The sequence below is a fragment of the Bos grunniens genome, chromosome 8, assembly GCF_055505025.1.
Source record: "Bos grunniens cultivar Pamir isolate PY7600 chromosome 8, Bosgru_T2T1.0, whole genome shotgun sequence".
NCBI lineage: Eukaryota > Metazoa > Chordata > Mammalia > Artiodactyla > Bovidae > Bos > Bos grunniens.
The window spans coordinates 13,875,212-13,896,352 of record NC_141172.1 but is presented as its reverse complement, the minus strand read 5'-3'; the positions used below and the strand labels follow the sequence as shown (position 1 = coordinate 13,896,352).

The window sequence follows — 21,141 nt, the reverse complement described above, 5'->3', positions numbered from 1 at the left end:
AAGAAACAGACTTCCTTAAGCTCACTGAAGATTAGAGAACAGAGTTATCTATTTGGGCTACCTGATTTCAAAACACAAATTCTTTTTTTTTTTTTTTCTGATATTGACTCTGGCTCTGAAATCTGTAGAACACAAACTTTCTTGTCTTGCCAAGAAAGGGACTGGCAGTTGTGTGAGCTGTTTGTCATCTGTTATCTAAGAACACTCCCATCTTCTATAGATGAAAGGATAAGAGTAAGCCAAGACTCTACTTCCCTCTCATCAGCTCTAAACCAAACTGCCTCCGGAGGGGAAACTCACAGCCTAGAAGACTGCAAGAGGAATGTGCTGAGAACGCATGTCTCGGGTCCTGGTTTCCCGTGAAGTGGGCTGTGATGTCCCGGCTAGGTGTGGGTCTGAAGATCATCAGAACTGCTTCACCACTTGCCAACCTGCTCACTTTCCCCTGAGTTACTTTCCAAATTGGAAAATCAGTGATTCATACGAGAAAAACAACAGATTTGGAGTTGGACATATTGGTGTCTCACTGGCTACATAATGCTAGTATTAAAAAAAAAAAAGTGGGAGATTATCTCAACTGAGGATTCTTTTCTTTTAGAAAAGATCCCATTGTATATGCATGTTCCATCTGGCCTCCATATCACTTTGTAAGATTGGGGCTTGGGGACTCAGTAAACCTAGGATAATACTCTTGGCATGGTTTTGTTGTGAGTAATAAAGTCCTTTGTTTCTGACTCAGGAGTCTGTTATCTTTTGTCAGTATCCATGGATCTTATTAGCTCTTATCCACACAATGAGACTTAAATAAATATAAAACCCATGTTATAATTTACATTCAAGAAAGCATAATCATTAAATAGTATTGTGTTTATTCATCTGGGCCAATTAACACACATTGGAACACTTAATAAATTGACCAGACACACTTCATAAAATCCCACAATAGGTCATATAATAGATATTGTTAAAGTCATTTTAAAAAATAATAATACTGAGATTCAGGTTTGAACAGTTTGAAATACTATGTAAGTATTAGGCTCTTGGAGGCATCAAGGCAGGAGAGTGATTAGAGTAACAAATGCAGGTAGAATGGCCCTTTACACAGCTTTTCTTGGTAATTTTGCCAAAACCAGCTGTGACCCTTCTCCCAGAGATCACACACAATGAATTTTCTAGCAAGTTTTGTCCCTAACTCTGCACAGGTTCTCAACCCTCCTCATCTTATAGGTGAGGAGGTATCAGGACTTTGTGGACTTAATCATGAAGAGAGTGATGATTTAGGAGTACGAAAGCCTCATTTTGCATCATGTCTCTCCCACTGTCTGCCTCTGTGTCGAGATAAGTTATATAACCTCTGTTGAGCTCATTTTACTTAGTACAAAATGGAGACAGTAATTCTCCCTGGGAAGGGTCACTGTGTCTGGCACTTGGTAGGTACCCAGTGAATGGGACACATCATTACCACTTCCAAGTCATACAGCTCATCAGTGGGAAAGAGAGGCTCTGATGCGGAGACTCCTGATATTTCACAGTTTAATCAGCTGGAAACCTTTCTTATCCTGTGGCTCAAAGAAAGATGATTCACACAAAATCCTACAGGAACAGTTGGGGAGGGATTTGGGGGAAGTCCTTCTAGGCTGACACCGGTGCTGTAAGAGTCACCCCTGGAGAAGTAATTCTGGGGAGCAAGGTGCCCTTGATCTGCAGCTGAAGTGTTGTTTAGTGCCTCAGAGCTTCTCTAAAATCTTCCTTTGACTTAAAACAGGACAGTATCCTTTTATTTAATCTTCAAAGAAAGGTATTCCATTCATTGAGCTCTTACCTCCTCACTGAGAAAAGGACAGTGATAAGACAAGGGTGCAAAATGTGAAGGCATATGAGCTGCTCTCTTCAGAGCCAGTTCTCAAAGAAAGATCAGGCTGTAAACCAGAGCAGTTAATATCGAACATGGCAGTTAAGTCTGAGCTGCTTGTAACTCCAGGAATATGATACAAATATACTTGAGGACTGAGGGCTCATGGGGGGAAGATTTCAGTTTCTGTATTGCTCTCTGTATTTAAATAATGCTAAATAAGAGAGTGAATTCAGGGTCAGGAATGGAAAAGGGGATGAGGAACACTGGAAAAAGAGCATCACGCAGGTTAGGCAAACTAGCTTTTGAATGAATGGGAGCAAGGTCCAAATCCTGGCTGTTTCATGAGCAAGTAAACTTGGCAATGCTCTTTGCCTTACTTGACCCACAGGCAAGTAAGGAAAAGAGTTATCTCCTGGGAGTATCATCTAAGTTAAAAAATATAATGTGTGTAACACCTAGCAGTTAATAAACATTCAGTACAAGGGAAATTAGTACTATTTGAGAGTAAAGTTCAAAAGCAAAACATTTATGCACTCTAATAATTTCTTTGCACGAGCAAATAAATTTTGTACTATTTTGATCTTTCCCACTTTAACTTTTATTAAACAAGAACATAGGTGGCTCACATGGTAAAGAATTTGCCTGAAAGGAGGGAGACCTGGGTTTGATTCCTGGGTTGGGAAGATTCCCCTGGAGAAGTGAACAGCTACCTACTCTAGTATTCTGGCCTGGAGAATTCCTTGGACAGAGGACCCTGACAAGCTATTCTTTGGAACTCTGCATTCAGATGCTTATATCTTTCCTTTTCTCCTTTGCTTTTCGCTTCTCTTCTTTTCACAGCTATTTGTAAGGCCTCCTCAGACAGCCATTTTGCTTTTTTGCATTTCTTTTCCATGGGGATGATCTTGATCCCTGTCTCCTGTACAATGTCATGAATCTCCATCCATAGTTCAACAGGCACTCGGTCTATCAGATCTAGTCCCTTAAACCTATTTCTCACTTCCACTGTATTTGATTGGGATTTGATTTAGGTCATACCTGAATGGTCTAGTGGTTTTCCCTACTTTCTTCAATTTAAGTCTGAATTTGGCAATAAGGAGTTCATGATCTGAGCCACAGTCAGCTCCCGGTCTTCTTTTTGCTGACTATATAGAGCTTTTCCATCTTTGGTTGCATATAATCAATCTGATTTTGGTATTGACCATCTGGTGATGTCCATGTGTAGAGTCTTCTCTTGTGTTGTTGGAAGCGGGTGTTTGCTATGACCAGTGAGTTCTCTTGGCAAAACTCTGTTAGCCTTTGCTGTGTGCTGTGCTAAGTCACTGTAGTCATGTCTAACTCTTTATGACCCCCCATGTACTGTAGCCCGCCAGGCTTCTCTGATCATGGGGTTTTCCAGGCAAGAATACTAGAATGGGTTGCCATTTCCTCCTCCAGGGGATCTTCCCATCCCAGGGATCAAACCAGCGTCTCTCAGTCCTCCTGCATTGGTAGGCAGGCTCTTTACCGCTAGTGCCACGTGCCCTGCTTCATTTTGTACCCCAAGGCCAAATTTGCCTGTCACTCCAGGTATGTCTTGACTTCCTCTTTTCTCATTACAGTCCCACATAATGAAAAGGACATCTTTTTTGGGTGTTTGTTCTAGAAGGTCTTATAGGTCTTCATAGAACCGTTCAACTTCAGCTTCTTCAGCATTACTGGTTGGGGCGTAGACTTGGATTACTGTTATATTGAATAGTATAGTGATGGTATAGTGTGATATTGATATGGTATAGTGTTTCCCAAAATTCCATGATGAGAAGAATCCCTCAAGATACTTGGTAGAAACATAAATTCTGTAGCCCCATTCAAATCCAAATCTACAAGACAGGTCACTACGGAAGCTCTATGTTTCATGAGCACTCCAGGTGATTGCTATCGTTTGCAAAGTTTGGGAAGATCATTACAAAACACAGAGGTTAGTGTTCTAAGCCTGTCATCTGTTTTAATTGGCAGTTCTTTTAGTACAAAGAGAATTGTTTTGATCTATAACATTAAAGCTATATTAGTGGCAAGTATAAAGATTAATCCTGAGTCTTTAAGAAGAGCAGAGATATCTCATTAGAAACATCCCTAAAATTTCAACAACTAAATACTCCAGAATATTTAAAGCAAATCATAAAGTCATATCAAACTGACTTCCATACTCTTCAGTACAACAAATCACACAATGTTAAACTGTATGCTGATATTTTAAGTATGTTAAGGTTTTTTTAAGTACAAATAAATTATGAATTATGAAATAGAATAGTATAAAAACAAAGCCTATAGAATCAGAAGACACAAATTGACCCCAAGCTTTTTCATTTACCAGCTCTGTGGCCTTGAGCAAATCACTTCATATCTCTGGGTCTTAGTTGTTTCTTGTAAATGATACATGGGACCACATTTTCCTTGCAGGCTTAATGTATGGATTAAAAGAAACAAAATATGACAAATGGCTTATAAATGACCTCTTATACCAAGTTATAAAAATGAATGGCTTTTACAATCATGATGTTCATACTAGTTACTGATCATTCTCTGCTAGGTCTAAATCCATGAATGTTTGCTGATTCTCTGCCAAGCCCGAGAGAGGGGCATTTTATAGGAAGGCATAAATGGTGCTATTTCACTAAGGATGCTTCCGTGGCCTGTGGGTGATGCCAAACTAAAATTTCTCCTTTTGGGTCATTACCTACTTAGAAAGAGTTGAAGATCCACAAATCCTTTTCAACACAGAGAAATGAGAAGGCCATCATCCTAATACTCCTACATTTCTCTCCTATATGTCTGCAATAAAGGTCTATTGCTCAGTTATTTCTGATCATTTACACTGATAGATATAATAGCAACCTCATAGACCTTGACAATCATCTAAGACAGTACTTTAAAAATGTACTTTGAGAAGTCTTGATTATCAGGAGCATAAAAGGCAAATTTAATTCTGATATATTTTTAATAAGAATGGGACTAGGAACCATAATGACAATAATTATAATATTGTATATAACCAGTATACATTTTAAAGAATGTAATTCATTTGGACATATGTGACCCTGAAACTACTTTGCCCATCATATACCTGGAATATTTATATATATATACATATAAAGCTGCTTTGCCAAACATTTTAGACATGTCCTAGGACAGTCTGGAGAAGGCAATGGCACCCCACTCCAGTACTCTTGCCTGGAAAATCCCATGGACGGGGGAGCCTGGTGGGCTACAGTCCATGGGGTCGCTAAGAGTCGGACACGACTGAGCGACTTCCCTTTCACTTTTCACTTTCATGCATTGGAGAAGGAAATGGCAACCCACTCCAGTGTTCTTGCCTGGAGAATCCCAGGGACGGGGGAGCTTGGTGGGCTTCCGTCTATTGGATCACACAGAGTCAGACACGACCGAAGCGACTTAGCAGCAGCAGCAACAGGATATATGAAATAACATTGCCAATATTGTTTGCGACTTCTGAAAATGAGCTATTAGTGTGGGGACAAGCTTTCTTGGTTTAGTTCTAGTTCTCAATGTATTGGACAAATCACCTAAGTGCTCTGAACTTTAGTTTCTTCATCCCTTAGGAAAAAACAAACAGGTAAGTGTACCTATCCAAGAGATGAGATAAGGCATGTGCAAACCATAAAGCAATTTAACAATTGTAGTTATTATTAACAGAGCATAAGTCCAATGATGGTGATAATGATTCCTTACCATCTGAGCCACCAGATAAGTCCAGTGATTCCTAAAGTGACTTTATTTAGCTTTGACCAGTGTACTTAAGGTCTCTATAAATACTATATCCTATGAGTGTTGATCATGTAGTTGGAAAGTTTGGGAAACCTCCAGCCAACAGACATATACACAAATCACAGTTCCATTTTTTCCCTAATTTATACCAAACTCAGTATAATAAATATGGCTCAGTTCTCCATTTTGATAACATGTTTTTGATCCGAGTTTTTTTTTTTTTTTTTTCAGTTTTACAACTATCCCTCAATTCTTCTCAGAGCTCCATCTCCCTGAACTCGTACAACTTCACAAATATGGAAAGAGACCTTTATATCAGAAAGCTCACCAGTTGGGGAGCCAGGATTGTACAACACAGAGCACATTAGTTTTGCATTCAAATTGTGGCTGTGCCACTTAGCCTCTCTAAAACATCTGTTTCCCCATCTGTAAAATGCACTCTTTTAAAAACGAAATGAAAGAATATAAAGCTCAGCATGTAGTTAGTATTCTTTAAATATTTGTTAATTTGTTAATTGAGATCCTCTGTTCTGCATGAGGGGCTTCCCAGGTACTGCTATTGGTAAAGAACCCACCTCCCAGGAGACCTAAGAAGGGTTCGATCCCTGGGTCAGGAAGATCCTCTGGAGGAGGGCACGGCAACACACTCCAGTGTTCTTCCCTGGAGCATCCCATGGACTACAGTCCACAGGGTCTCACAGAGTCAAACACGACTGAAGTGACTCAGCACACACACACGTTCTGCATGAGGCTGCTCTCCAGTTAGCCCATGTCGATGTTGACCAGATAGATAATTCTGGTAGCATCCTAGTTTGCCCAGACAAGGAGCTAGCTAGGACCTCTCACTTCTCATCTAATTTGGGGAGTGTTGCAACCGAACTCAGCTTCCCATACAACAATGGTAACCTTCTCAATGCAGAAGAGACTACAATCTCCTGACAATGCCAACTCTCCAGGTTTATGGACTTTCTCAGGCAATTCCTATACAATCTGACACTCCAAACCAAGTGTTCTGGTACCCAGATCATCTTTTGCCCTGGGCTCCAGATTACAATGTTCACACACATGCCCTTTAAAGCAAATGGGCCACAAAAGTTGAGGTGCTTCCTCCAGACAGTAAACCAACTGCAGCTGTAGTCACTTCACTTCAGTCCCAGTAGTTCTGCATAAAATAAGATGCGAGTACCGCTGTATTTTCTTACTGAATCTGGTTTGCAAATGTCCCTCACAAAGACTATTGCTTAACCAGTACAATGTGGTGTTGAGGGGTTTGCCCTTACCCACCTTGGTCGACAACTGTTGTCCATGCTGAGCAACATAATGGGAAATGTTTTAAACAAAGCATACTCGCTTGTTAATATCCTGGCTCCCTGCATTTCTCTTTTTGCTATTCACTTCTCATCATCTGAATGGTTTCAGGAAATCACAGAGTGTATCTTAAAATGGAAAATCACCCTTTCCTTAAGCCTCTATTTTCCTACAATCTAACGCTGTATTTATGTGCCACGCAGAAATTATGATCACTGAGGCTAGATGTCTTCATTAACTTCTATTTATGCAATAATGATTCTTTACTAGATTGATTTACTGCTAATATAGTGAGGTTCCAAGGAAATCCTAAATGACTGCTGGATGTTATTGACCACCCAAAATCAAGAACACCCCCAAATCTAAGAAATCTTTTACTCTTTACCTCATAGTTACTGCTTCTACATGGCATTATGTAACTTTTATGAGTTTCATCAAACAATTTTGCACTTATTTTTCAGAATCCTATGGCTTTATTGGCTTTAGTAATTTTTAGAGTGTTGTTTCACAACGACTCTTTTATTTCATTTCCTGTTAGTGACCCAGTAATTGTTTTCATGGCTTACCAGTGAAGTGTGAAGTGCTCTGATAGCATGTCAGCAAAATGTCAAATATTAGGGGAGCGACTCTATGAGTATTATTGTGATTGATTGCTTATTTGAGTCTTTCTGCTCCCAGATGCTCCTTGGATATTGTTTGAAGGAAGAGAGAAACTGTAGAGGAGACATTTTGAATATAGTAAAAGTTGTCCTCTCTAACTTTATAGAAAGCAGAGAAGAACAGCAGGTGGAGGACAGGCAGGGCTCCTGGGGAGGTCACAGAAGGGAATATTTTCTACAAATAAGCCAATATTGGCTTGTAGGACAGCCAGGCCAGGTGAACAAAGGAGAATAGCCCATAGCCCAGAGGCTCAAGGGCCACTGAGTTAAGAGTCCTGATTATTTTCTGGTGGCCTTGCCTGGACTTCACAGTGAAGAACAATGTTACTTCTTCTAATAATCTACCTTATCCAAAGACACAGCAGAAAAACTGGAATGGGGAAAACATGGAGTAAGATTCCATTTTAAGAACTGCTATTTCATCAGATAAACATCATCATTCACCATGCAGATTGAAAAATTCAAGACATTTTAGAGTCTGTCTGGTGCTAGGTTATACAAATGAGTCACAGTACTAGTTGCCCTAAGGACCTTGCTGTATAGATAATTCTAGTAACAATGGTATAAGTGTTCTGGATCAGTAATAAAATACCAAGAGAAATGCTTTTGCTTCTGGAGGAGAGAATCCAACTTATGATACAGATTCTGAGCATAAGTAAAATCAAAATAGACTCCTTTCAGCAAATCAAATATTTGGGTAATAATTATTTAAAATAATCACCTTAAAAAGTAATCAGTATAATACTAGTCCTATGGGTGAGTCAAGCAGAGTCTCCCATATAGCTATTCTATCCTGAATCTGTTCAACAAATTACTGAAAATGTTTGGTCTAACCAAGCCATGCCAGCCATCAGCTATCACTGAGACTTATTCACAGGTATCTTTTCTCAGTCTGAAGATACAGACACAAGATTTCCAATTAAGAGACATCAAAAAACCACCAAACTTTAGGTGATTTATCTTTGCCCTAAAAGCCGTATTGCATTGTCTATTAATGTAGCAAAACTTCATACAAAAACATTCTTTGAAAAAAAGATAAACAAGTACTAGGATATATTTGGTTTAAAAAAAGGAAAAAGAAAATGACAGGGGAAATAGGTTTTTCCAAATGAACAGAAATAGGTTTGCCGTTTCTCAAGCAAAAGTGTCTTTATTTATAGCAACAGCCAGGAACCAAATACAGATAACAATCATTTCACCAGGTGGCCAAATAACTGCTGTTGAGTGTCCACAGGGCTTAAAAAGGATACATTAGATACCCTAAGGAGATACAGAAGAAGGAGTCCACAAGATCCCTGCCCTTGAGGAGTTTCAAGTTTAAAAGGGAAAAGGGCAGGCTTATGTGGGGGGGGGGAGAATATATATGTGTGTGTGTGTGTGTGTGTGCACACGTGCGTGTGTGTATCATGTGTGTGTGCTGTGAGTTCCGTCACTCAGTCATGTCCAACTCTTTCTCCGCCTCTGGACTGTAGCCCAACAGGCTCCTCTGTCCTTGGGATTTTTTTAGGCAAGAATACTAGAGTGGGTTGCCAGTTTCTTACTCCAAGGAATCTTCCCGCCTCAGGGATTGAACCCCAGTCTCCTTTGTCTCCTGCATTACAGGTGGATTTTTTACCTGCTGAGCCATCAGAGAAGCCTATATATATATATATATACACACACATATATACATACATATATATGTATACACACATATACATATATATGTATACACACACATACATATATATTAAAGCTATGTAAGAAAATAACCATATCTTCAGAATTTATATAAATTCTACTTCTGGTGGTTTGAAGAATACATTATCATAATATTAGGGGGTTAACCTGGCGAAAGGAAAATAAGAAAAATGACTCATTTTTGTGATATCCTTAGAAAATAACCTCTTACGATGATACTCACATGAAAAAAAAAAATACAAATGAAAACTAAGAGGCTTAATTCTTCCCATTGAAAATAAGGGAAGAACTTTCCCTTCCCTTTTTGGCTTTGAGCATTTATTTAGAAAGCGTTCTAATTATAAGTACTTGTATACAAATTGTTGTGAAAACCAGATAGGCCTCTTGGCAGCTTTATAAGGCAGGGATGCTTTCCTCAAAGACCAGAGAGGCATTTGTTTGAGATGTAAATGCCAAGGGAGACAGCACCCCTGTCGTCCAGCTTCTGGAGGAGGGGAGGGGCCTAACTCCAGTTGGTGCCTTGCTCTGCGCTGTCAAATTCTCTCCTGTCAAACAGGAATGAGACACATTCCTCCTCCTGGATAAGTCCAATTAAGCTAACACAGATGGTCACTCCAATTACCAGGTACAGTTGGATTACACATTATGCTGTCAAGTCCTCTTACTTAAGGACTAGTTATTGTTTAACTTGAAAGCATGCATACAGTGTACTCTCCGTTTGGCTGTCTAAAAGGGTGAGATCTCCTTGTCAGTGCCGTCTCTTGGAGGATTGCCTGTGATGTGCCTCATACTGTGGTTAAATGCCTATTCAGTAATAAAATGGTTTTCTTTCCGGCTCCCTAACTCTGTGGAGAGAATTTCTGAGTTGGGAGATTTTCCCAAGTCTATTTCCCCAACATGTCACTAAATGGATTTCCTGGTTTCTAAAGTCTGCCTGAGAACTTAGAACACCAAAGGAGGTTTACTGCCTTAAACTGGGGTAGACCAGAGCATAATCTTCGAATAGCCTTTCATACATATTTGTGTTTTAACTGTCCTACTTTTAACTATACCCCGACAGAGGAAGGTATTACAATTTTAGTGTCATGGGAATGCATTTGTAAAGATAGTTGAACCACCACAAAGAGAAAGAAGGAAGAAAGGAAAGGAAGGGAGAGAGGGAAGAGGGTGGGGAAGAAAGTTGGGTTTTGGAAATTATGTAAAGCGCTAAATGCTAAATTCCAATTTCACCTGGTTTGAACTGCCATTAGATAACAATGTCTCCATCTTTAAAGAAAAGATAATGATATTTATTTCACCATTTATTTTGTTATAAAGGTCAATCTTTCCTGTAGCCTCTTCTGGATATCTCACTCCAGTCACAGCCTTCTCTCTCAAAAATAAACACCATGTTAATTCTGGGGCTTCCCTGGTGGATCAGATGGTAAAAAACCTGCATGCAATGCTGGAGACCTGGGTTCAATTCTTGGGTTGGGCTCAATCATTGGGTCAGGAAGATCCCCCAGAGAAGGGAATGTCAACCCATCCCAGTATTCTTGCCTGGAAAATCCCATGGACACAGTCCACAGAGTCACAAAGAGTCAGACATTACTGAGCAACTAACATTAACATTCTAACTTTCATAATAATTACTTCCTTGATTTCATTTCTGTTTTTTACCACCCAAGCATGCATCTTTAGACACTATAGTTTCATCTTGCCTGTTAAAAAAATAAAAAATAAGACTACATGTCTTTTCAGTTCAGTTGCTCAGTCGTGCCCGACTCTTTGCGACCCCATGAATTGCAGCACGCCAGGTCTCCCTGTCCATCACCAACTCGCGGAGTTCACTCAGACTCACATCCATCGAGTCAGTGATGCCATCCAACCATCTCATCCTCTGTCGTCCCCTTTTCCTCCTGCCCCCAATCCCTCCCAGCATCAGAGTCTTTTCCAATGAGTCAACTCTTCCCATGAGGTGGCCAAAGTACTGGAGTTTCAGCTTCAGCATCATTCCTTCCAAAGAAATCCAAGGGCCAATCTCCTTTAGAATGGACTGGTTGGATCTTGCAGTCCAAGGGACTCTCAAGAGTCTTGTCCAACACCACAGTTCAAAAGCATCAATCCTTCGGCGCTCAGCCTTCTTCACAGTCCAACTCTCACATCCATACATGACCACTGGAAAAACCATAACCTTGATTAGATGGAACTTTGTTGGCAAACTAATGTCTCTGCTTTTGAATATGCTATCTAGGTTGGTCATAACTTTGCTTCCAAGGAGTAAGTGTCCTTTAATTTCTTGGCTGCAATCACCATCTGCAGTGATTTTGGAGCCTTCCCCCCAAAAAAGTCTGACACTGTTTCCACTGTTTCCCTATCTATTTCCCATGAAGTCATGGGACCAGATGCCATGATCTTAGTTTTCTGAATGTAGAGCTTTAAGCCAACTTTTTCACTCTCCTCTTTCACTTTCATCAAGAGGCTTTTTAGCTCCTCTTCACTTGCTCCCATAAGGGTGGTGTCATCTGTATATCTGAGGTTATTGATAGTGCTCCCAGCAATCTTGATTCCAGCTTGTGCTTCTTCCAGTCCAGCGTTTCTCATGGTGTAGTCTGCATATAAGTTAAATAAGCAGGGTGACAATATACAGCCTTGACGTACTCCTTTTCCTATTTGGAACCAGTCTGTTGTTCCATGTCCAGTTCTAACTGTTGCTTCCTGACCAGCATATAGATTTCTCAAGAGGCAGGTCAGGTGGTCTGGTATTCCCATCTCTCAGAATTTGCCACAGTTTATTGTGATCCACACAGTCCAAGGCTTTGGCATAATAAATAGAGCAGAAATAGATGTTTTTGTGGAACTCTCTTGCTTTTTTGATGATCCAGCAGATGTTGGCAATTTGATCCAGCAGATGTTGGCAATTCCTCTGCCTTTTCTAAAACCAGCTGGAACATCTGGAAGTCCACGGTTCACGTATTGCTGAAGCCTGGCTGGAGAAATTTAAACATTACTTTACTAGCGTGTGAGATGAGTGCAATTGTGCGGTAGTTTGAGCATTCTTTGGCATTGCCTTTCTTTGGGATTGGAATGAAAACTGATCTTTTCCAGTCCTGTGGCCACTGCTGAGTTTTCCAAATTTGCTGGCACACTGAGTGTAGCACTTTCACAGCATCATCTTTCAGGATTTGAAATAGCTCAACTGGAATTCCATCACCTCCACTAGCTTTCTTCGTAGTCATGCTTTCTAAGGCCCACTTGACTTCACATTCCAGGATGTCTGGCTCTAGGTGAGTGATCACACCATCATGATTATCTGGGTCTGAGATCTTTTTTGTAAAGTTCTGTGTATTCTTGCCACCTCTTCTTAATATCTTCTGCTTCTGTTAAGTCCATACCATTTCTGTCCTTTATCGAGCCCATCTTTGCATGAAATGTTCCCTAGGTATCTCTAATTTTCTTGAAGAGATCTCTAGTCTTTCCCATTCTGTTGTTTTCCTCTATTTCTTTGCACTGATCACTGAGGAAGGCTTTCTTATCTCTCCTTGCTGTTCTTTGGAACTCTGCATTCAGATGCTTATATCTTTCCTTTTCTCCTTTGCTTTTCGCTTCTCTTTTCAAAGCTATTAGGTTTCTTTTAATATATAGTTTCCCCTCCATCTCTGTTTTACAAGTTTTTATTAAAAACAAAAACAAAAAACAAAGGCCATTTAACCTGCAGATTTTTCCACAGTCTGGATTTTTTCTAATATTATAAACTCTTTAACATGCTCTATGTCCACTATATTTCCTGCTTGATCAGACTCAAGCTTAATTTCTTTGACAAGACTGTAGATGGGGTCATCTCTTTAATCAGGAAGCAGATAATGCCAAGTTTTCTCTCCCTTTGTGATGTTAACAACCATTGATGTTCACTGCAGATTCATTTATTCACTGGTAGTCCAAAACAGTGGTATTTGCATTCTGTCATTTTGTTTTAATTTACTAACTGAAATGATTTTATAAGGAGACTTTTTTTTCTTTTTTTGACTATCCAGTTACAAAACTATTGGAAGAGGAAAATAAGTGTTTGACGTATCCTTGTTATTTGCTAGTTTACAAGAAAATAAACTGGTCCCTTCTCATCCTCAAAAGGTAATTGATCAGCTTTTTAAAATTCTGAACTTACAAACGTCAACATATTGTATAGGTTTCAATATGTTGAAATTGGTATCCTAATTGAAGCTCAAGTTGTTTCATCTTTAAGTTGGTTCCTGGGTCCATTTGAAATTATCTTTCAAGTGTTGATAGAATACTTACTGTCTGACATGGCAGGATGTTCCAGACTTATTTTCTGCCCCAGACCCAGGATCAACTGCTCCCCAGGAAGCACTGGTTTCTTTTAGTGGGAAATGTCATTTCAAGACTGCAAAACCGAGCACAAAGGATGCTCACTACTAGAGGTTATCATTGTATCTAGACCTGTTTAGTAAATAGACTGCGAAATACACACACACACATGTGTTTATATATTACATGTGTGTGTGTGCATTCAAGTGTGTGTGTGCTCAGCCCCCCAGTTATGTCCGACTGTCTGCAACCCTATGGACTGTAGCCCATCAGGCTTCTCTGTCTGTGGGATTTTCCAGGCAAGAATACTGGAGTGAGTAGGTTGCTATTTCCTCCTCTAGGGAACACACATTTAATTTTTAAATATAAGACATCTCATGAGTTTATTCTGGTATTTCCAATTCAAATACATAGTGATACTGAATTTTTTCTGTTACATCTGTATCTTTTTCTACACTCAGTATCTTGATTCCCATAAGAATATTCTATTGAAACAGGAGGGAAGAGGGCAGGACTCAACGTTTAAAAGAATGACATAGGACATACAAAAACTGGTTAGAACTGACTAGGTCCAACGTGGCAGAAGATTAGACTTCCAGTAGACCTTGAGCCTCATTATATGCTCACTATGATACATTAGCATATGCTAAATGACACACGCCCCAGCACCATGACAGATACCAGGCTAACCATTCATTAGCTCACGAAATTACTGAGCCAATCAAAAATTACCATGCCATATTTCAGGGCTCTCTCTTGCCTTCTGAGATAGCCTACAGGCTGTCTTTGGAGTGTGTTTCTCCCTAAATAAATCCACTTCTTACCTATCACATCACCTCCAAATTTTTTTACAACAAAGCAAGAACTTTGTTCCCTAGCAACAATATGACAGAGCTGGAGTATCCCATAATTCTTCATTTGCTTTACCTAATTCTATACATAGAATACATACATGGTAGACTCAGAATAACAGTTCACATATAGCTATTTTTTTCCACAATGAGAATGCTTTCAAAGACATGGATAGGACTAGAGTATTCTACAGTTTGTCATTTATTTTATCCTATAGTATACAGTTACTAGTGTGACTGTCAGTACTATCATTACAACTTAGAATCTTGAACAGATTCATTATTTTTGGTATTCAGAAAGAAAGTAAAAGCCACTCAGTCATGCCTGATTCTGTGTGACCCCTTGTAGCCCACCAGGCTCCTCTGTTCATGGAATTCTCCAGGCAAGAATACTGGAGTGGGTAGCCCTTCCCTTCTCTAGGGCATCTTCCAAACCCAGGAATCGAACCCAGGTCTCCTGCATTGCAGATGGATTCTTTACCGTCTAAGCTACCAGTTTTGTAATCTCTATTCTTGCTCCCATTACTTAACAATTTAATGTTGTTCTACTTTTACATTGTCAAAATATGTATATAAGCATAGATATATATCACTCTATTTTACCTATAATTTGATCTTAGTTTTATAAGTAAGTATATACTACGTGTGCGTGCTCAGTTGCTTCAGTCATGTCTGACTCAGTGTGACCCTATGGACTGTAGCCTTCAGGCAATAATACTAGAGTGGGTTGCCATGCCCTCTTCCAGGGGTTTTCCAAACCTAGGAACTGAACCCATGTCTCTTATGTCTCCTGCACTGGCAGGTGGGGTTCTTTACCACTAGCACCCCCTAGGAAGTCCCAAGTACATACTATCAGACTCTGCAACCCTGTGGAGTGTGGCTCACCAGGCTCCTCTATCCATGGGATTCTCCAGGCTAGAATACTGGAGTGGGTTGCCATGCCTTCCTCCAGAGGATCTTCCCAATCTAGAGTTCAAACTTCAGTCTTCTGCTGCTCCTGCACCGAAGGTGGATTCTTTACCACTGAGCCATTAGGGCAGTCCTAAGTATATACTGTGGGTAAGTATATTTAATGTTCGCTGCTATTTATACTTCTTGGCATTTCTCTGGGCGTTTTGCTTCTATGAAACATCTCTAACAGATTCTTCAGGAAGACGTCAGTAAGAGAATATAATCTAAGTTTTTATATTTTGACAAATATCTTTATGACTTTTCTACTTGAGCATAGGTGTTACTAGATAAAATATCTTTGGCTCACATACATTTTCATTTTCCTGAATATTTAAAGTTACTGTAATTTTCTTTTTGCTAATAAACCCTAGCCATTAAAATTTTTATTACAATATAATTCAGTTTTCCCTTTAAGTCATATTCCTTTTTCCCCTAAATGCCCAAAGAAATGTTCACTTTTAAACTTCATAATTTTATAAGAAAATTTTGATTTTGGATATATAACACCATAATTTTCAGGAACAAGTGTATTAAGTATGTATCTTAAAGGTTTTTAAAAACAACTTTCTTGAATTATAATGCTTATTATTTATTCTCTTCCCTTATTACTTGTCTGTTGCTTGTTTTTATGTTGTTGTTCTTGTTGTTCAGTCACTAAGCCGTGTCAAACTCCTTGCGACCGTATGAACTGCAGCATGCCAGTCTTCTCTGTCCTTCACTATCTCCCAGAGTTTGCTCAAACACATGTCCATTGAGTCAAAGATGCCATCCAAGCATCTCATCCTCTGTCGCCCCCCTCTCCTCCTGTCCTCAGTCCTTCCCAACATCAGAGTCTTTGCCGAAGAGTCTACTTATCACATCAGGTGGTCAAAGGATTGGAGCTTCAGCTTCAGCATCAGTCCTTCCAATGAATATTCAGGACTGAATTCCTTGAGGACTGCCTGGTTTGATCTCCTTGCTGTTCAAGTGACTCTCAAGAGTCTTCTCCAGCACCACAGTTCAAAAGTATCACTTCTTTGGCGTTCAGCCTTCTTGATGGTCCAACTCTCACATTCATACATGACTACAGGAAAAACTATAGCTTTGACTATATGAACCTGTGGCAGCAAAGTGATGTCTCTGCTTTGTAATACGCTGTCTAGGTTTGTCATAGCTTACCTTCCAAGGAGCAAGCAACTTCTACTTTCATGGCTGCAGTCACCATCTGCAGTGATTTTGGAGCCCAAGAAAATAGTCTGTCACTGTTTCCACTTTTTTCCCATCTATTTGCCATGATCGGATTGGGACCAGAAGCCATGATTTTCATTTTCTGAAGATCTTCATTTTTTGATTGACTTTTAAACCAGCTTTTTCACTCTCTTCTTTCACTTCCATCAAGAGGCTCTTTAGTTTCTCTTCGCTTTCTGTGAAATAGAGTGGTATTATCTGCATATCTGAGGTTGCTGATATTTCTCCTGGCAATCCTGATGTCAACTTGTGATTAATCCAGCCTGGCATGTTGCATGATGTACTCTGCATCATGTATAAGTTAAAAAAACAGGGGGATAATATACAGTCTTGACATATTAGGCTTTGCCTTCATTATTTGTCTGTTGCTCATTTTTAATGTTAGTTTCCTTAAAACTTTTAGTAAAATGTTTATTTCAGAATGATTTCCTAACTTCACTGAGCTTCCTCTTCTGTTGTTTTTGGGTAGTGTGACACATATGGTGGCTTGCTTTCTTAAAGTTCTCAGTTCTATCTCCTGATTTTCATCTAGACTTTTTTCCCCTTTTAACTTCATTTTCTGTCCAGTTCTTTGTTAATTTCACTCCCAAAAGTTTCTTTTCAGTGTGAGACATTTCTGGAGAAGGGTGCTCTGGCTTTCAATTTTGAGAGTTCACTACATCTAGATCATTCCAGTCCCTTCTGCCACTTGTACTCATTTGTGATTAGAGTGGGTGAAATCCCATCTCTTTCTAGCAGCTATTCTCACTATCGAGTAGCTATTGATCCTTTTCAGGTACTGCTTCTGCCTCTGTGTGTATTCTCCTATTGTAGGTCCTCAGTCCTCCCATTGGTTCTCTGTACTTCCTGTTGCACAAATACTCATACCATGCATATCTTGTGGCTACTGGTGTCTTATCTGCTTGCACTCACTATAAATGCTATCCATAGATGTTTGCTTTTCCTATCAGTCACCGTCATTAAATACGGGGATTTGAAAAGACACAGAAGTATGCTTCCACTAGTATCCTGTTTTGCTAGAATTCCACACTGTAGGCTTTCACTGTGTGTTGAGTTAGATTTAACTGAATAACAAAATGAATGATAAGTTAGGAAAATTCTCTGTAAACCATAAATTTTTATCAGTATATACTGACATAAATTATACATCATTTATGCAAATATATGCAAGTCAATAAATTATATGGCATAAGAGAAAATAGGACATATGGGAAAGAGACAGAAATGTGATTGTCATTTCTTCCCACGAATTTTACAAGGAAAATTGGCAGATGCTCTTGGAACTCATTGTTGATCAGATCAAAGGATAGCATATCTGCCATTAGCTTCACTCCCCTTTACTCTGCTTCTGTATTTTCAAAATCATCCTAGTTTGATGGAATAACTAAAGACATTGACTGACTCATAGACAAGGATAACTAACTGTAAGTGTTACCCAGTGTTCAAGGTCATTTGCTATCATGCTGATCTTATCATCAAGTTTTACAAATTGCCCAACTAGCCACTGGAAACAGGATATACTCTGAACTTACTTAATTGATTTGCACATTGAAAATTCCCCCTTTTTTCCTGGGGTAGCTTATATAGATCTATAGAAATATCCCACAAATAGGCACCAGCTTACTAAAGGATCAACCTCATGAATTAAAATCAATGTGAATAAATTTCAAAAGAAAATTAAAAAAAAACACATTTTGGTAGCAATAATATGCATTAAAAGTATGATGCTAAAAACTCTACCAGCATGGTTCCATTACCTTCTAGCATTTAATATTAGACACAGGAAATCTGATTCTGGTTTGGCTATCTCTTTCTGTGACTGAAGCCTCCTCATTTCTGTTCATGTTTTTCTTTTTTTATGATAGCAGGTAAAACATACATTAAAAGTATGAGCTGTGGAATCAACCAGATGTTATTTACTATCCCATTAAATAAAAAGTCACTTAGAATTTGTGGGAAGCATCCGGTCCCATCACTTCATGGCAAACAGATGGGGAAAAAATAGAAACAGTGACAGACTTTATTTTCTTGGGCTCCAAAATCACTGCAGATGGTTACTGCAGCTGTGAAATTAAAAGGCATTTACTCATTGGAATAAAAGCTATGACAAACCTAGACAGCATATTAAAAAGCAGAGACTACTTTGCTGACAAAGGTCCATGTAGTCAAAGCTATGGTTTTTCCAGTAGTCATGTATAGATGTGAGAGTTGGACCATAAAGAAAGCTGAGTGCTGAAGAATTGATGATTTTGAACTATGGTGTTGGAGAAGACTCGAGAGTCCCTTGGACTGCAAGGAGATCCAGCCATTCAATCATAAAGGAAATCAATCCTGAATATTCATTGGAAGGACTGATGCTGAAGCTGAAACTCTAATCCTTTGGCCACCTGATGCGAAGAACTGACTCACTGGAAAAGACCCTGATGCTGGGAAAGATGGAAGGCAGGAAGAGAAGAGGAATACAGAGGATGAAATGGTTAGAAAGCATCACCGAATCAATGGATATGAGTTTGAGCAAGTTTCATGAGTTGGTGATGGACAGAGAAGCATGGCATGCTGCAGTCCATGGAGTTGCAAAGAGCTGGGCACGACTGAATAACTGAACTGAACTGAACTGAAGGGAACTTACTTAATCTAACTCTAAATCTTCTCATCAGTAAAATGGGAATAACGACGATAACTAACATTTGGAAAGTTGTGACATTCAGTGCTCTGATGTGTTTAAAGTGGTACTAGCTTAAGAATTTTAAAAACATCACCTATTAGGATGCTTTATTATTATCATTACTATTAAGTTTTATAATCCTGAAATTTCTCTAGGATATATCTAGGTAAAAAATCTTCGCCGTAACTATGAACAGTTTGGTAAAACATTACATTTACACATCAGAGTATTTATCACATTTTATTGGCATAATATTTTAACTTATCTATAGTTATTAAAAATTGAATGTTCAAGGAAGGCAGGGGTTTTTATCTGCCTTGCTTGTTGTTGTTGTTTAGTCACTAAGTCATGTCTGATTATTTGTGACCTCATGGACTACAGCATGCCAGGTTCCACTGTCCTTCACTATCTCCTAAAGTTTGCTCAAATTCATGTCCATTGAGTCAGTGATGGTATCTACCCATCTCATCCTCTGCCACATCCTTCTCCTTTTGCTTTCAATCTTTCCCAGCAACAGGGTTTTTTCCAATGAATCGGCTCTTTGCATCAGGTGGCCAAAGTACTAGAGCTTCAGCTTCAGTCCTTCCAATGAAAATTCAGGGCTGATTTCCTTTAAGATTGCTGGTTTGATCTCCTTGCTGTTCAAGGGACTCTCAAGAGTCTTCTCCAGCACCACAGTTCAATAGCACCACTTCTTTGGCGCTCAGCCTTCTTGATGGTCCAACTCTCACATCCATATGTGACTACTGGAAAAACCATAGTTTTGCCTATATGGAGGTTTGTCAGCAAAGTGGTCTCTGTTTTTTAATATGCTGCCTAGTTTGTCACAGCTTTCCTTTGAAGGTGCAAGCGTCTTCTAATGTCATGGCTACAGTCACTCTCTGCAGTGATTCTGGAGCTCAAGAAAATAACATGTCATTGCTTCCACTTTTTCCCCTTCTAATTGCCATGAGGGCCTTCCCTAGTGATCAGATGGTAAAGAATCCACCTGCAATGTGGGAGACCTGAGTTCAATCCCTGAGTTGGTAAGACACCTGGAAAAGGGAATGGCTACCCACGCCAGTATTCTTGCCTGGAGAATCCCACTGACAGAGGAGCCTGGAAGGCTATAGTCCAAAGGGTGGCAAAGAGTCAGACATGACAGTGACTTTCACTGATGGGACTAGATGATATGATCTTAGATTTTTTAATGTTGAGTTAACTATAACTACCTTGTTGCTTCCCTCATAGCTCAGTCAGTAAAGAATCTGCCTGCAATGCAGGAGACCTGGGTTTGATTCCTGGATTGGGAAGATCCCCTGGAGGAGGAAATGGCAACCCACTCCTGTATTCTTACCTAGAGAATCCCATGGACAGAGGAGCCTGGCAGGCTGCAGTCAATGGGGACGCAAGAGTCGGATATGACTAAGTAATTAAACCAAACCAACCAACCTTGTTAACTATTGCAATTTATGGCTAGCACAATACTCTGCAGACACTCATTGATTATGTGTTGAATAATGGGAAATGAATTAATAATTTATTTTCTTAAATATCTATATATGAGAAGGAACACCTTGAATAATAAATAGGGAATTGCTATAGTTCGTCTATAAATTGTTAAAACACAAAATTCAATGGAGTGCTTTCAAAGATCTAATTGCCTATATTTCAGAGATGTATAATTGGGTAGCCAGCCTCCAAAATAGTGAATTGGAAGGGGTACCAAGAAAATGTACAAAATAGATGACTTTGATAAGCAAAAGGAGGTGGATGAGGAAGTTATTCTAGAAAAGAGTTAAATGTTTCAGGTACAGTCACCTTCCTTTCAGAGAAGGTCAGAATAAATCAAGCAGATTATCTCACTAGTGCTGACTCAGTAATTCCAGGCTGACT

General features: G+C 39.4%; 1 protein-coding gene across 9 annotated transcripts in view; it reads right to left on the bottom strand.

Annotated features, from left to right (window-relative positions):
* Nucleotides 1–21,141, bottom strand: part of LINGO2 (leucine rich repeat and Ig domain containing 2) — a 1,446,432-nt gene that overhangs the window by 913,239 nt on the left and 512,052 nt on the right. The gene's annotated exons all lie outside the window — the stretch shown is intronic.